We start from the raw sequence: 16,191 nt of genomic DNA, 5'->3' as shown, positions 1-16,191 counted from the left end.
ACGTCAGAATAAAATTGTGCGTGCGCAACATGCCATGTACTGTCTTGTGACGCTGTGCTGTGGCGGGAATCTGCAAAGCTTTACAACCATTATTATTTGTTATTTTCCGTTGAAACTGGAGAACGCGAAACTGTGAATTAATAATGCAGTGAAGTAAGTAATTTATCATTTTCATTAAACTTTTGTTTGTGATTACAACTAATAAATTTCTAATATATTTTCTGTTTTAATTAATTGTTTGGGATGATTATCATAACTACGGCAAGGCCAAGTGCCGCCAATTTTTTGGCGACCTATTTAGATAGGCCGCCAAGGGGTAGGAGGAAAAAGAGAAACCCGATCATGACATCACGACGGAAAGGGGGAAGATGGGGGAAAGAAAAGGCGCTCTCTAAGAGGAGAGGACCAAAAAAGAACGGTGTTACCGTCGTGATATCAGGAACGGGGAGAAAATTGAAATAACAGGTACAGAAGATAGAAAAAAAAATCGCATGCAAAATGTAAACATAGTTCAAGAGTGAAAAATCTGGATTTTAAAGAAACAAGGCTAACGAATAGAAAATCAAAGATAAACATAAATAAACACTTACTTATGGAAACTCTATTCAAGTAAGCTAATCAATTTTAAAATTGTTAAGCTTTAACTGTTAATTCTAAATGGAAAGTTTGGCAAACGTAATAATTTTTATATTTATTGCATATTAAATACTATGCTTTTCAGGTAACATTCTTAATAAAACAAAACTAATTTTTTTAAAATAGTTAATTGAATTAAACTTTCCCTCAGAAATTTCTAATTAAATTTCAATTTATGGTTATCGATTTCTAAAACATAAATTTTAAGCAAAATCATACTAACTTTAAATTTATATTTAATTTTTTAAAGAATTATATTAAATTATAATTATTAAAACTGAATACATAATACTTTTTCTTCCAATATTTACACATTATAATACTCTATACAATTTTGATCTTATTTAAACAAATTAAGCAAAGTAAATGGTGTTTTTTTTTAAACATAAATTTTAAGCAAAATCATACTAACTTTATATTTACTTTTAAAATTTATATTTACTTTTTTAAAGAAACAATAATTAGTAAAAAGTAAAGATGCATTACGTCTAAATTATACACTATAAAATTTTTAAAATACCGGGAAAGAAACTTACTTCATTTACGAATAAACATCGAGTCGAAAGAGAAGGGGGGGAAATAAACAAATTTTTTAATAGCAAATCTTAAATTAACAAAAAAAGAAGTTTGAAATTAAAAAATAAAATTATATTTATTGCGAATTAGGCAATTATTAATTCAAATAAAAACTCTTACAAAAAAACAGTTTGTGTAACTTTCCACACAGCCATATTGAAAGAAAGAAGTGCGCGCTTTTCTATCGAACCAATCAAAACGTTAGTTTGGAGTGTTCGGCGGGAAACTTGACAAAGTATCGGGTGATCTTTTTCTTAGAAGGCATTCCTCCCACAGCCTTAGAGGAGCCTAAGCCCACAGCTGCACTGGGGGAAAAATTCATCAATGTCAAAGTTCATCTTCTAGAAAAGACCGCTCTCTTCCTATTCAACTGAGCAATCTGAAATTATCACACCCCCTTCAATGGGACTTAGAGGAAATTTATTACCATTGCAATACTGAAATTATGCTTTCATGACTAAAAAAATATTCCTTATAAACTAAATTTTTTATAACTTAAATTATTTCGTAATAGTAACTTCCATCAATAATTAGGGTGAATAAAATTCAAAGTAAATTACATTTTTTAATAATAAGAACATTCCATCAAGTAAAAATGTATGTATCACGACAGCGATTCCCAAATTTTTTTCGATTATGAAACCCTAAATGATCCAATTTTTTTCGACGGAACTCCGATTTTGTAAATGTAATAATTTTACGCATGTAAAAATTTAAAACGCCTTATGTAAACATTTAATGCATTTATATCCACGAACTAATTTTCAGATGCACTAAATAGCTTAAAAATTATTGAACTCCTAATAATTAACATTTCAACATATTTTTCGCTCAAATAATTTCTCGGTATTAACTTCTGTTTCGAATTCTATAAATAACACTTATAGTCTTCAATTAATTATTAAAAAGAAGTTTTATTTAGTGTCAATAGAAAAGGGTTAATGGGTTCAATCATTTAATCTTTTTTTCATGGTTTTTCAGAAATCTAGATTCTGATATTTTATTAATACTTCAGCCTCGGGGGGGGGGGAGTGCCAGGAAGGAACTGCCATGTAATAAATCAATTATATGCATTTGCCTTCAATAAAATTGACCCAACCTAATATTTATTTCTGAGTTCAAAAATTGATCTCAGAAATAAATATTGGGCAGGGTCAATAAGGTTCATATAATGAACTAGTTTTAAAGTCCTGCTTTCACGAATTCGCCTCTCCCCTTCTATGACTTCTCATTTATTAATTCCTATAGCTGATTACGACCTTAAAGGTTTTTATCAAAAAGGATGGAAATAGTGCACTTAATCGTCGTTGACGATTGATATAGTTGCTTACCAATCTGCAGTGGACGTTAACCCATTTTTATTACATATTAACTGAAACTGAAAAATAAAATTAAAAAAATTTCTTTTTTATATTCACTTTCGAATAAGGTTTCTTAGTTTAAGAAATTTTAAATTGTTACTTTTATACATGTAGTATAAAAGAAATAAATGATAAAAAGTCATTAAGAGTGGTGAAATACGATTCCTCTAAATTTTTCTCATCAATCCCACAATTTAAATTGAAAAATTCTGATGTCGGTGAAAATCTTCTTGTTTTTCGCATTTGAATTATTTATTTTCTGGTTGTCGTTCTTTGAAGATTGAAGTCTTTCGAATTTTCTATTTTGAAGAATTCAAATAATAAAATCAATAATACAGAAAGTTACATTAAGATTGAGAAGAAGGACACATCCATAAAATAATATTAAAAAAAAATTAATCTTTGACATAATGAACTTATCTCGGGAAATTTTATTATTCGTGCTTACGTAAAACTGAAGCATAACGGAATAAAATTATCTATTGGTAACGATGCAATATGTTCAATTTCTCTCCGGTTGAGTTCCTTTACCATCAGGCTAACAATGGACGGTTTTTCTCTTCTCCCACGAATACGTGTTAGTTTTAACTACAAAATTCTTCACGAAATCGAATTTGGTCGACTTGATAAGGTTACTGGGCTTGACTTAGGAATCCTCTTATCTTCTAGGTGTAGCTGAAAATTACAAGGTTTAACATTAACAGCTGCAAATGCCTTAGGTAGCTCCCATCGTCCATAAGTTGCGTCTGTAGTTTATGCATATATACACCTAGATTTCTTTTTTTCTGTTTAGTTTTGAATGACTGGACCAAGCCAAATTTTAGGACCCGCTACGTATTATTAGCATTTAATTATTATCATATTATTAGCCTAATTATTAGCATTTATTTATGATGTGCTTAAACTTCAGATGTAGCCAATAATTCCAAAACTCTTTGTTTTTCCAAAATGAAAAATACTGAAGCTGAATATATTTTCCCGAATCGACAAATTGTTTGGTTATTTGCGGAACAGATCAAAATACCGTGTTTTTTATTGTTATCAAATCAGTAAATAATTCTTTTCTTAGCAAATCGACTCCAGAAGTCAATTTTCTTAGATAAAAATATTTAAATAGTATTCATTACATCCTGCTTCACTTGTAATCTTTATTATTTTTATTTTGTCATACTTTATTAACGTCATTTTTTGATCAACGTATCTACACGCACTGTAAGATAACCTATTTCGAAACTTCTGTTCTTATGATATTAAACTATACATTTATGATTTAAATTAATTTTAGCAAGTGTTATTTTAATAACCATAAGTTTTATGACTACAATGAAGATTTATAACATAATTTACCCAATTGTAAAAATATAAAATTCTGTATATTGTATATACCGGTATATAAGTCGACCCGCTATATTTTTGATTGCGCTCTTGTAATTTTTGGTATGTCAGGTGTATAAGTTGACTGCTGAAAAAACCAAATATGAAAATTTTTAAACGAAAAAACATGGGAAAAAAATTATTAAGTCTATAAAGACTATTAAGTGTAGAAAAAAAAAACTATTAAGTCTAGTATCTGCAAAATTTTCTTTAGTTGAAAATATTCCACACTGTACTCACTCGCATTTATGTTACATAAAATGCTTTGTAATTATTGTAAAATCTAATAAAAAATGTGGAATTTCGAATTCTTTGGATGAGGGTGGAGAAAATTTTGTGTGGAACTCAGTAGTTTAAATTTGAAGCTTTATGGTATTTTTTTAAAAGTTTTTCATTGTGTTATATTTTTTGAAATAACTTCTCTTATTTAAATTTTTCTATCTGAAAGTAATTTAAAAAACGATTTTTGAAAAAAAAAAAAAAACTTTAGAAGTAAAATTTATTGCAAGCATATTAAGAATAGTGTTGTAAAGGGCAAATTGATACAGAGTTATTCATATCTATCTCATTGAGTGAAATGCATCGATATTTCATGATCAACGAATGTCCGACTTTATTACTGGTGCATAAGTGCCTGATTTACGTCAAATTTTGAATTCTTTTATTATTATTTTTTACTCTTTGTTTTATTATATTTTATTCTTATTTCTTTTATTATTTCTATTTTTTCAACCTTATTTTTATTATTATTATTTCCATCATACAACTAAGATTTTTCTAATAAATGATTATTATTAAATTTTATATTAAATGAATCTCCTACAATGTCAGATATTAGATTATTCAAGATTTCAAGGTACTTCTGCCATGGGGATTTATGCACCTTGAACTCTTTCTCGACATAAGAAAAAAAAAATTGTGCCAGAAACACACGAAATAAAGCGCCTTAAAAAAAAAACTGGAAAAAATAAATGAGTGATAGCTAAAAAATTTTCAAGACAACTGAAAAATGCTTAAATTTATCTTTCATTCGTAAATTCGATTCTTGAGTTATTTTTTTCACCAATATATATTTCCTTTAAATTAAATATTTTTTAACTGCTTAAAATATCTAGTTTTATCCCACATTTGCGACCACTTTGAAAAATTTTCCAGACCGTGGGAACCCTGCAGCAAGTAAAATAAAATTTTATGCGTTTTTTTCAACTTTCTAATTTTTTAACTTAAAGCAACTTTAAAATAGTTATTGACTAACATAAAGGAAATGAGAGATAAATGTGCGAAAGATTTTAATAATAAAAAAAATTGGGAAAAAATGCTATTACAGTTGACCGTCTTAATAGAGTATACGACAAATAAATTTCTTAGTATAAAAAAGTCGATTTTTTCTTATCAATTATATTTTTTAGATATTTTAACTCTTCTTTCTTCTCAACATAAAGTTTATTCTATAACAATTTATGCTTTTTCCAAAAATAAATTTAATTTTTTCGATTTAACAAAGTCTTAACAATGCGCGGATACTTCGAATTTACTTCACCAGTTTTTAAAAAACCCATTTTTTTACAATTAATCGTTTTATATATTTAGTTTATCTTTAAAACAGTTTTTCATATTTTTCGAACCATAGTTGTAGAGTTGGTAGTTGAAATTTTCGACTCCGAATTTTTCAGAAAGCCAACCACCGACTTATAATATATTGAAATTTTCATTTAATCTTAGATTCAAGACATGCATTTGTAAAAAATATTAATGCACAATCACGCATAACAAATAAATGTCTTAGCCCAAGCTGATTCTTTAATAAATATTGAAGGAAACTAACCATGATACATTAAATTTAATTTTTACCTTTAGAACTTAGCTTAATAAATTTGTCTTAGGAATTTTATGAGCTGAAGGATACCTTATTTGTTAAATATTTAATTAAATAATTTATAAGTATGTATTATTTGCTATGAAAATCGGTGCAATGTTAACATGGATTGTCATGAAATCATAATTATAAATACATTTTTAATTATAAAAGTGTATTAGGATGTAATTATTTAAAAAGTAAGTAATTTTACAAAAAAAAAATTTTTTTAATTATGCGTCAATGATATGAACCTATCAATCTAAAAGATATTCGTTAACTTTATTATTTGTAATGTATTTATGCTTTTAGAAATAATTACAGCTCCATAGACAATATTAATTTTAAAATAATCCAAATCAGGAATTAAAGTTTGTAAAAATACGAAATACTAGTTTTGAAAGATCGCCTTGAAGGTGAAAATAGAATGAATTACAAAGAATAATTAAAGTAACAGAAACATTTCGTTCCTCTTTACAATTTTCTTTCTATTTAAGTTCCCTCCCCTCCCCCTTTTTTTTTCTCTATGGTGATTTATATTTTCGCAATTAATATTATTTATTTTCATTTAATCATAACGTTTTGCCGTTTCCAGAAAATCAATAGCTAGATTGTCCCTCAGTCTCAATAGCTTTATGTGTACTTTTTTAATATTTTAGTAAAAAAAAAAATAGGCTCAAAAACTTTTAAAGATTATAAATTAATTTTGTAATAAGTAATAATTTAAACGATTTTAGTAAGATTAATAAAAGTAATATTTCTATCCTCATGATTATAAACATTTGTCTAAATCATTTTCATAATCGGAGTTGGGCTAATTTTTTTACAATTCCGATTTATAGACATGATTATTTTGAATGCAGAATTTATTGAAAAGTTAAGAAATGGTTATTTAGTTTATTATTTTTAGTTGAGTCAGATTACAAATTCTCTCTACGACCCAGCTCTTATTTGATTTTTGTATTTATAAACTTTAAGAAAAGCTTTTTATTTTTTTAATTTTTGCAACTGATTTTGCTCGATTTGAAGATTTAATTGATTACACCAATTAAATATTTTTCCTTGAACAAATTTCAATAAACTACACTGCGGTCTGTAAGATATTAATAAATGTAACTAAATAAATATACAGAAAAAAAATGATTATTTTGAAGATTTTAAATTTTAAATTTTTTTTTCCTTTTCCAATTGTCATGTTTCCAAAGAATCACCCATAACTGTCTAATATTAACATTTCAAGTTACTTATGCTTACATATAAATCAAATGCCTTTAGTCTGAATCTATTGTCTGCAACTGGATCGCAATATTATTAGGCTTGCTTAATTTTTAGTGGGATGATAAGTGGTTATGAAGAAAGTTTGAAATAAAAAATTTATGATAGAATTTTTAAATAAAAATGAAAGTTTAATGCAAGCATTACTTTTTATAAGCATTTATGGAGAAAAAAAATTTGCTAAATCTATGTAAATTATAGGAAATTTTGCCATTTATAATGGACATTTTAAAGGAATTATTAAATATATTGTAAGAAATGGTGTATTATATTTATATAGTATTTGACTATTTCGAAACCAAATCTTATCAATGAAGACACAAGAAGGCCTCCCATCCATTATCATATGGTACTTGGGAACCTAATCCCCGCACCATGACGAAAATGCTGCAGCGGATGTTAGCAATAAAGCCCTGACCTTGGAATTTATGGTTGTTGGTTGGTAATAGATTACTAAAAGTTCAATGTAGATTGTTAAAAATTAAATTTATAATTATTATATAAGATTACAAATGAGATGAGCTAAATTATAATCATTAAGATATATAACCTGAGTTTCATGTCAAAATTACTGAATTAAATAAATTGCAAGTTGCATTTTATTTAATAATAAAAAATACTATTTTCGACTATTCGAATTATTTGTAAACATAGCATAATTTCTCTTATTGTTTATTATACTTTGCTTAGTTCAAGCCTCTCTTTACAAACTATTTAAATTAAACCCCCTCCCTCTCTCTCTCTCTTTCCATTTTTAAATTGAAAATAATACAGAGATGAATGTGCTCCGGAAAAAATCCGGGTTTCCAGATGTTTCGCTATCCGCGATCAGGAAATCCACAGTCCAGAAGTTTACAGAAATCATCGATCACATTTATGTATAAAAACTATTGTATATTTTATTTAAAAATATTAGAACTAGAATTTATTCTTGGCATCTCTTTCATTCGTAAATATTTTTTCTGGTAAAATAATAAATGTGATTAGAGATAAAAGTAAACTAAATACAGAATTATTAATTTAAATTATGCTGCATATAATTTATGTAGACTTTCACGTTGTGAAAATATCAATGATTTAAATTTATAAAGATATTAATTTTTTGAAATGCGTCATTAATGATTTTCTCAGGAAATTTTCAGGACTTTTTAATTGGGCTCACAATCACCCCTAATAAGAATAGGGGTGGAAAATAAGACACTACTCGTAAGTGGAATAAAACAAAATTTTTTATTTGTCATGCTGCTCGAGAATATTTCAATTAAGAAGTTAAAAAATTCTGTAGAAAATTTGCAATTAGTTGTGGTGCAGCTACATTTTCTTGCAACTCTTAAATCAAGAAATAGATCCTCTTTTGTATTCTTAGCAATTGCAATCGAAAATCTTCTGTTATAAAAAATGTTGCTTGCTAGTTGAAGGCATCACATATGATTGTGATTTTTGGAACTTACAATAACACTGTATGGCTAGATTAAAACAAGAGAAAAACAAGCTTAATTTCCTGATACACAATTAATTAAATAATTTTTTTATACATATTAAATTGGATTTTTGCTTACTATATTGTAGATTTAATAAGATAGCTTATCCATACATTTTTAATGTTTATTAACACATCATTGTTCATTTTAATTGAAAGTTTATAACAGCAAAGATATATTTCATTAATAAAAACTAGTAGGACAAAATATTACTCGTACTAAGATGCAGTTTCCGTGTTTTGAGAGGCACATGTAAGATACGCAATTTAATCACTGCAGGTGCACATAATTTAATACACGATTTAAAACGCAAAATCATACTCGTTTTTCTAACTAAACATTCCTTCAGATTTTTGACTTTATAGTTTGAGACGAATAACAAAACATTTCTAACAGTGTTATTGATAAAGATGTTGAGCCATAAATACTAAATAAAAAGACTCATTCTTGTATTGATATCTTTGTTAATGAATATATTCGGACTTCTCTTTTTGAATTAAAATTTGCCTGGTTTTTGGGAAAGTACTGCACAACTTTCTCAGATTTTTTTGTCCACTCTTTTTGGAAAGCTTATTACGTGTAAAATAATAAATTATATTGATTTTTGAAAAGGGCTGTTTTAAAAATACAAGCTACAGTGAATACGCAATGCATGCGAATCGTCAGACATAATTTCCATCCTAGAGCCTTTGATACATCAGATACTGTTCAAGCAATTTTCAGTTTGCTTCTATGTAATAAAATAATAATAAATTCGAACTCATTGAACTTCATAGCTTCGAATATGGAAAAAGCATTTTAACACATTATTTTACCCAATATAAGATTTCTAAAAATGCAGAAAAGGAAAAGTTACGTTAAAAATACATCAGGGAATAGAAATCTTAAATACATATTTAAACAAATAAACAAATATCTGTCTAAGAAATGGGTAAATAAAAAATGCTTTATAAAAATAAATAAACTTACCTTCCTCTCTCCTTTGTCATTGTCTAAAAATGGGAAAAAAACTGCTTCTCCCCCCTCTCTATTATAAAATAGCGGCTGACTATGAAGATTTTATTTATTTATTTATTTTAACGAAAAAAACATCTTAAAATTTCCTTTAAAGAAATGTAAGGTCAAGAGGAATTTAAAAGAAGTTACACAAGTGAATGAAATGTTTCTTATGAAACTCGTCTCTTAAAGAAAAGATTAATATGTCATTAAATATTATTGTTTGAAGTTTTTGATTATTGGAATATGTCTCACAAAAGTGGGATACTAATTTATTTTATTTTGTTAAAAAATCTTTAATGTTACGAGATGTTTAAAATATGATTTTTAACATTATTGAAAAGAAAGCTCATTCGTTTTTACGGGACGTGGTGTAACGCATGATACTCGTCGCCTCTAACACATGATCTTATGAAAATGAAAAAAAAAAAATTGAGATAGTAATAATTTCTGTTATATATGTCAGGAACAATGATAATTACCATATTAGCGACTTGGTTACATTTAAAACGAAACATAGGACTCAATGCGTTTTTTTATTTTTATTTATTTTAAATATTGCGACAGTTTCAGAATTGAAAATATTCATTAAAAGATTCGGGGAATTTTTTGCAAATTTTCATAAGATCATGTGTTAGAATTTTCATAAGATCATGTGTTAGAATTTTCATAAGATCATGTGTTTTGTGCTTTTATAAGATCATGTAACACAAATATTAAAACACAAAATTCTCTTTGCAATATTTAGTAATAATTTTAATTAAATCTTTCGATTTTAGTTCTAATCTTAAACTCTAAGCTGGAATTTAATTTTAAAATTTTATGACTGTGAAGAGCATTGACCTGATGTCGTATTCTGATGCATTGATTGTATTGACTTGTTTGGAGTTCTCTCAGAAATGTTTTTTATTTTCAATTTCTCAGTAAAAAAAAAATTTATTAAATAGATAAATGAAATATTTTTTTTACTGATTTGATTTAAATTTTAATAAAATCTTCGAATCGCGTTTAAAGTTATAGTTTTTTTTAAATTAAACTCCAAATTTATAATTGAAATACATGCAATGGAAACTAGTATTATACTTGCGAACAACTTTTTTTCAAGTTTAAGTGTTGTTTATTATGATGAAAGTTGACATTGTACTTTTCTTTATAAATCAACTACAGATATTTTTTAAGATGGATACAATCATGATGGATAAAACAAATCAATTAGGTTAAAAATAGCATAAATGCTAAAGAACAAATAAAAGCAGCAAAAGTTCTCTTAGAGCCCTAAAATGTAAATTATATTTTACTTTTATATATACTAAAGTGCAGGTTGGTATAATCAAACTGAAGAAACAAAGAAACACTGTATTGACTTATGTCAAGAGACTGTAACTAATTTTATAATACATATTTATTTAAGTTTTTAAAACTATATACAAAAATATCTGAAATATATTTCTTATTAACAAAATAGTTCACTGTTGCCTTCTAAGGATAAATTATTTTAAATGTATAATTTGCTTTTGTAGATCCATTTACTAGGATATTCCCCAATTAATTATTTTTTATGTAAAAATATTGATTTTTCTGTGAAGATTTTCTTATTATTTATTTTGAATCTACCATTCCTTTTTTTTCTTATACTATTATATAATATCTTATTTAGTAATGTTATAAGAAATTGCTCTCTTTTTTAGTCGTATAATTATGAAATAAGACTTGGTTCTTGTACTTTATCACTTTTGAAATTGCATTTGAATAAAACAATGTTAAATTAAAGTTACTGCGTATGATAATGAAATATATATAAATATTTTCTAAAAACTTTTATAACTTTTGAAACTGCAAACAAATGAATAAAATAATAAGGTTAAAGTAAAGCACTTTAAATGCATTAATTGCTTTCTCAGGTCTATTCCTTGAGATCTATTTTAATTTATTATTTGCGTAAAAGTATCGATTCCTTTGTGAATAATTTCTTATATATATTTCCAATTGAAAATTATCACCTTTTTCTGATTAAATGTTTAATTTGACGAAAAACGATTTAATAAAATATCATATATCTGAAAAAGCAAACAAGTGAGGCAAATTTTTTTTTTGAATGTATAAAGTGCTTCCCTAACTCATTTCTCAAATCTATCATAGTTCATTATTAGTGTAATAATATGTATTTCATTGTGAAGAATTTTTAGTATGCATTTGGAATAAGAAAATTTAATCTATTCTTTTCGTCCTAATTACGCATCTGAAATGGTGAATTTAGCGATAAAAGCAATAAGTAATGTATTGCAATAAAAATACCTTATAAAATTTCGTTACATTTGAAATTGCAAACTTTTAAGGTAATTGCCATAAGATCTTCATCCTAATTAAAAAATAATAAAAATAAGGTTAAAGTAAAACATTTAAATGTCTAAGCTTTCTTAGAAACGTTTTCCTCAGATTCATCTTAATTGCATTTTGTATTGAAAAATGCATAGTTCATTTAAATCTTCATCCTATTGAAAAATGAATAAAATGTTTAAATCAAATATGAATTATATTTCAGAAACAAAGAAAAGAAACTGTGGTGCATTATAAGACTTTTTAAAATTATTATTCAAATGTAATCTCATTAATTTTGAGTCAAACAGATTTTTTTTAAAAAAAAGAATAAAAGGATTAATAACTTTAGATTAGACGTTTGCAAAACGTCTGTTTTATCTTTAGGAACTGACACCGTGAGTACGTTATTCAAGAACTAATATTTTGTACACGTTATTTAAGAACAAGAAATCGGAACCGGTTACTTAATAACTGATATATCTTAACCGATAAGTTCTAAGGAGTAGTCAGGGAATTTGAGCCAATGAGAAGGAAGAGGCGTAAACGTCATGATCAGAGGAAAACTGGTTCCCTCCGCCAGAAACGTTATCTTCCTTCCTCGGCGACTCTTCGCCAACTTGCCGTAGTTATGATAATATCCCCAATTGTTTTGCTATGACTGTTTATCTAATTAGTTTTTCCCTGCATTCATTGCTTAAATGTTACACGTGTCTGTAATGCAGTATTCAAAGGTTTGAATAATGCTGTGCTGTAATGTTTTTCTGTTATGTCCCCAAAACGTAAAGTTTTAAATTGCAATATGTAAATTTTTAGATAGCTTAATTTTGTTGTGCACATCCATGTGCAAATTGTTAAATTTAAGTTTATATGCTTAAGAAAAGAGATAAAACTACTAACAGGAAGAGAAGTTACTGTAGATATAGCACTAATGTAGGCTACATGAATAATTATATATATTAAAATTTAAATTGCTCTTATAAATTTTGTTCATGTCATTAATTTTGATATATATGGGAGTTTTGTTATAAAAACAAAAAAATTACTTCAGCAACTGATAAAACCAGTTGTTTTGGTTCAGAACTATGTTATTTAAACAGAAGACTGTTTTATTATTAATAATCAGAATAGAATGTTTATTATAATAAAATATATATATTTAAAAGAGCATTATTATTATTTAGCTTGCAATAATAAGCATTAAATCCTTTTTTTTTGTTTTGTTTACCTTTCAGATGCAGGTGGAGATGGAAGGAGCAATGGTTGGTTTTAGTCATAAGAGGTAATTAAATTATAAGTTTTTTTTCATTAATATTTAAAATGATTATTGCTTATCCCTCAAGTTATAAAATATCAGAATTTATTATTAAAAGTTTGTCATTCAGATATTTTTTTTACTTAGATAGTTTTTATTTAGTTTAAATTAACACGCCTAATGATTTCTTTAAAGTAAAATTTTTTTATGATATATAATATAATATTTAATCATAAATTTCTAGGCTTTCCAACCTTAATAATTTATGTTATTTTAACATCTGTCAATATCTTTGGTACCGAATGATATTTTTCCCCTTTTAAGATACTTATCATTGTTTTAGTCATAATGTTATCATTTTAATTTTTTGTGTTATTGTTAATAATTTCAGTATACTACTGGATGTATTGTTATTATGACCTAGATATTTATTTTTTTCACCTAGGTGTATTATTGTAGCTTATATCTTGGTTGTTATATTGTAGCTTATAACTTGGTTCCATGGTCTTGGCGACCAATAAGTATTTTCAGATATCTGATATTTCAGTATTTAGACCTCTGATTTTTCGGACGGTTCTATATCTGTTGATTTCAATACTATCCAGAGTTTATCAAGGAGATATAGCTTAAACCTACAGGGAGAAGTTTGCAAATTTTATACATTAAAATTAAGTTTCAAATATTTTTTTTCTTTTTAAATTATGAAATTAAGTTGTGCTTTAAAATTTACTATTTCTCTAATAAATATAAATCAGAAACTATACATATTCCCATAAGAATGTATAAGTAAAAAATATTTCAGTACTCTAAATTTTGTTAACAGATTATGATACAAATAAACTAGTAAAGATGATTTTGTAGTGAAGATGGAAGATAATATTATATGTATTAACATATATTAATGAAATGTGCATGCACATTGTAATTGTTTGTTCGTTATTGGAATAATTTATTTGTCTACTTTTAATTTATTAATTCTAATAAACAATTATGTATACCCAATAAAATCATTAAATTATGTAATCTGTACTTAGGAAATGTGTGTTAAAAGTTTTTTTCATATAATCAAATGCAAAAAGTATAATTAAGATACAAACTGATGTTGTTGTTTTTTTTTTTTAATTAAAGGATTTTTAATGAAAGGAATAAAGGATTTTTTTTAATTAAAGTCGAATTAATTTATTGTAAAATATAGTAGAATTATCTTGTGCTGTGAATGTTTAATATGTGCTTTTACATTCCAAGGAATGATTTGACATGCTTTTAGGAATTCCCTTTATTTGTGCGTTTATCTATAATTTAAAACAGGCTTTACATTTTCTGAAGCTTCATTTCCGTAATTTTATAATGCACATAAATGGAAGACTAAAATCTGAAATATCTATCTCTAAATCGTTCCTTATATTAATTCCTTTGTATATACATATATATATTTAGAATATTTCTGAAAAACTTTTTTTATTCCTGGGCAAGTTTTCTGTTGATTTAATTTACTTTTTATTATTGAAAAAGCCTAGATATTAAGCTAACCTTCTGACTTAAGGTTTTGTCGTAACCCCAACTATAGTTTTATCTAATACATAATTTGTAGAAAAATTTTCATCAAAAATTCAGTTGCTATGATGTTTTCAAAGTGATTTTATTTTTAAAATGTACTGTAATTTAAGTTAGTGCACGATTTTTGTTTCAGATTCTTGGAAAAAGTGTTGTGTAGAGTCTGAGATTTTCTTTGGAACTTTCTTCTATTATACAGCAGATACAAAGTTATTTTGTTCTAGGTATATATTATAGAGGGTTTTTATATCTGTCTTTTATACCATTTTGTGCTAAAAATGTTTTGCAAATGCTTTTAGAAATAAAAAAATTTATTTAATTGATTTCTCATTTTATTTTAATTCTTAAATAAACCCTACATTTATTTATTTATGGTATTTTACCAATTGCTGCAACTAACAATTACATTTGTATTCATAAATATGTGTAAAAAATCTGATTTTTTTTCTTGCAACCTTTTTTTCTTTCTCAATAGTTTTTTAAGTTAAACTGAATTTAGTAAACATTCAAATAAGCATATAAGAAATGAAATAGAATCTTGAGACATTTCTCAAATATTTAATTAATGAATTGAGTTAACATTGAAATAAACTTATAAAAAATAAATTAACACATGTTAAAATAAACAATAAAATAAAAAACATTAATAAAATAAATGATTAAAAAAGTAAAATAATTTCTTAAATATTTCAGCACAAGGACTGCAAGAATGGGAACTTTAATGCTCCCTATTTAATAAGTACATGAACAGAAATAAACAAATTGTTTAGGTTTGATATTCAAAATGGAAAGGTTTAATTTTCATATATATTAATGTAGACAAGTAGGCATATGGATATTACAGCTTAACCTAGTCTGGAGTAATTTAGTTAAAAAACTTTTTCTCTTAATTATACACGAGATAATACAGCTGTATTACAATAAATAAAAATGATAGGTTTGGTTGCGCAAAATTAATAATCTTACACTATTAACACTGAAGATTTGTGATTGAACTAGTAAATCTCAGTACATATACGCTATTTTCAAATAGTGATAAGATAACATCGATAAAGATTTATGTCAGAGATTTCTTAAGTGTGAAAATTATTGTTTTAGGAAGTAATTAGTAGTTTAATTAGGTTTAGTAATTTAAAATAAAATTGCTTATGAATATCTTTTTTAACTTGTAATTGATTCTTATGTTTTTAAAGGCGTCTCAAGAATGTCATTCAGTTAGGGAATGTGGAAATAAACATTTTTTGCTTATGAAGTTTATTCCTGTGAATACATTAAAATATTTTCTTAAACTATTACCATGATGGGAAATAAAAAACAGTGCGTTTTAAAAAAATTATCTGTATAAAGTAATCGACGTCAAAAGAGTGTAACCTTGCATTAAGTGTTGAATAGCATTAGTTGCTTCTGAAGTTTTTTTCCCCCATAAATAAATTAAAATAATATGTATCTCACTATAGGATATTTTAAAACTTCCAATTTGCTTTTTCATTTTTATGCACTAAAAAACTTGTC

At 25.9% G+C, this 16,191-nt stretch overlaps 1 long non-coding RNA gene across 1 annotated transcript; it reads left to right on the top strand.

Moving 5' to 3' along the window:
• Positions 1 to 59: 59 nt before the first annotated feature.
• Positions 60 to 14,998, top strand: LOC147809498 (uncharacterized). The gene is made up of 3 exons (XR_015433780.1): positions 60 to 153; positions 13,106 to 13,152; positions 14,816 to 14,998. It is a non-coding gene; the product is annotated as an uncharacterized LOC147809498 (long non-coding RNA).
• The last annotated feature ends 1,193 nt before the right edge of the window (positions 14,999 to 16,191 follow it).

This window comes from Parasteatoda tepidariorum, chromosome 5 (assembly GCF_982258835.1).
Source record: "Parasteatoda tepidariorum strain Cologne lab strain chromosome 5, Ptep-v5.0, whole genome shotgun sequence".
NCBI classification, from domain to species: domain Eukaryota; kingdom Metazoa; phylum Arthropoda; class Arachnida; order Araneae; family Theridiidae; genus Parasteatoda; species Parasteatoda tepidariorum.
The sequence above is the reverse complement of the archived record's forward strand: the minus strand, read 5'-3'. Positions and strand labels throughout refer to the sequence as shown.